This window comes from Haemaphysalis longicornis, unplaced genomic scaffold (genome assembly GCF_048455015.1).
Source record: "Haemaphysalis longicornis isolate Haplotype H1 unplaced genomic scaffold, Haemaphysalis longicornis Haplotype H1 scaffold_8, whole genome shotgun sequence".
Classification (NCBI taxonomy): domain Eukaryota; kingdom Metazoa; phylum Arthropoda; class Arachnida; order Ixodida; family Ixodidae; genus Haemaphysalis; species Haemaphysalis longicornis.
The window spans coordinates 76438036-76440600 of NW_027526445.1; positions in this window are offsets into that span (position 1 = coordinate 76438036).

Consider the following 2565-nt stretch of genomic DNA (forward strand, 5'->3'; position numbering starts at 1 on the left):
GTGGAGGGCTCCAGAATAATTTTTACCACCATGGGATCTTCAGCATTGGGAAAAATTCCGAAAACACAGGCATTGTGAACTTTCTTCAACATCAAAAAAACGGCCGCTGTGGCCACCAATCGGAACCGTGTCATCGCGTCCTTGGGTTCAACAGTGGAATCTCTCAGCCACTGCGCCAGGCCGGTGGGCACACGCAAGTTTGTCGACCCGCGCCGCAATATATGTGCGCCATATAGGTCGAGCTGTGGAGATCTCATCGTACGCATTAAAGAGTCGCATGAGCGATTCAGGAGTGTCCTCCGCCCAGATGAACAAGGGCACATGGCGCCCCGACAAGTACACGTGGTCTTGGCACATGCCTGGTAACAGGAAGACGCCGCATGTAGTGACTGCGTTAATATGACAGAGCAGCGGTCAGAAAAAACGGAAAAACCAAAGGCAACGAGGGGTATCTTTGGGTAACCTTGCGGGGGACACAAAATAGACTATTTAATGGCCTGTTGATCGGGAATCGAACACTCACGTTCGAGTGAAATACACGGTTATTGCTACAAATTGTGCGGAGACCCCCATCACGGAAACTGCCAACCGAAAATCTATATTCTACTCTGTGGAAGGCTTTGCCTTGATCAAAAGAAAAGCAACATCCACGAATCCGGATATATTATTCGCATAACGGAAAAAATCATGTGTTAATTCTAAGGACGAGAATATTGTTCACTCTTGCACGCTGTACGTTTTCGACTGACTAATAATATGAAGAAAAACGGGCGTGGTGCGTCTGGCCAAAATGGTTACTACCAGACTGTACTCATTTTTCATTAGTGCAATCGGTTGAAAGCCAAGGGTTCCTTAAAATCCCAGCATGGTTTTTCGATTACTATAACGCGCCGTCACTGAAGGATTGTGGTCGCACTTCATAGAGAATAAATCTGTTCCAATGTCAAGGACTGCGCTTCGCATTGCCGGAAATCACCTGTTCTAAAAACAAGTTGGGAGCTTCGCAGGCCCAGTCGCAGACGCACTGTGGAAATGTTTAACATAACAACTCTGTCCTTTCGCATCCTCCGGACCTTGCAGCAACTCAACCTGGTGATCCGTCATGCGTGTAAGTACCCTCAAAAATTACTTAATCTGCTGTCAAAATTATCCACATTGCAATGCGTGTTCTCGGTTGAGGAAAGAGTGGCCAATATTCCAAAATTACATCGGGTAATCTTGAACCTTCATTTTATCTGACAAATCAGCCCGTGTAATTTCTGAAACGTTAACCATCTAAACCTCGTTACCATCATGGAGTCGTAATATAGCGGAATGTGGAGGGGCCTGGAATATGGCTTCGAAATGTCTGCGCACTTCTCACCGCTTTCTTAGCCGGTCGTCAGAGGTCTTAGTAGCGTACATTTAGCAGGTTCACATAGTTCCGCATTGCGAAGGGTAAGGTGCCTGCTCTCTGTACAATGCGAGGTAATCAGAACGTGTAATTTAGCGCGGCAGTGATACGTGTCTTGCGCACACGACCCTTCTTTAGTAAAACCACGCACCAGTGGTCCTTGAGCTGATCCGCAAAAAAAACTGAATTCACGTTCGGGAGTCAACAAAGCAGCAAATGCTGCCGATTTCCCGTTTCGGTGAGCAGAGGGCATTCCTCCGTAACATCTGCTGGCGGGGTATACAATTTCGTAGTTTAGGCGTCGCCCCGCAGGCCAATAATATGATATGGGACTAGCCCGACTTGGAAGAATAGGACGCCCCATCATTCCAAAGAACAGAACCGCTTGAGTGGAAACTAGAACTCATTCAGCCTGTCACGAGATCTCTCCTTTTGAAGTTGGACAAACCTGGCTCCATGGAGTTTCACGCATGCGTCGAAACGACGCATTTGATCGATCAGCTTCAACACCCCATCACTCTTATACGGCTGACATTGGCCACTTGCCAGCATATTACGCCGAGGTTTTCACATAATAAAACTCGACCACCAGAAATGTTGGGTAACGTTTTAGCATGAAGGTGCCGAGGGATGCAAAAAAAAAGGAAAATCTGGGCAGGAAGCACGACGCCTACGCTCGAAGCTATCTTGCCTGACAAGGTTAAAATACTCGTTAACAAAATTGTTCGCGAAAGAAAGGCACTTCGCGTGGACTACAAAATTGTACCCTGAAAAAGAAATACCTCTAGGTGTTCAGGCGGAGCAAGGATACAATATAGGTTTGCGATATATGCAATATGTTCAGGATTCTGTATTCCTCCTCTTTTATCTTCGTTATCGTTTGTCTTCATGTTTTATCTTCCGCTTTTATCGTATTCCTCTTTTATCTTAGCCTACGAAAGAATGTCGCAGCCGCTGTTTATAGAGCTTTATAATCAGATGCTGCCAGCAGAAACTGTGTGTGCCTACTGCTTTACTATTACTAAAAACCAAGTCTTGCCCCGTATATACAAAGCCCCGTGGTGGTATTTTTGCAGAATTGAAAATAACAAAAATCGGTAGCGGGCAGCGATTGAACCCATTGCTAATAATTCTGGGTGTCGTGTTTAGTAGAGGGCACTGAGAAGAGGAAA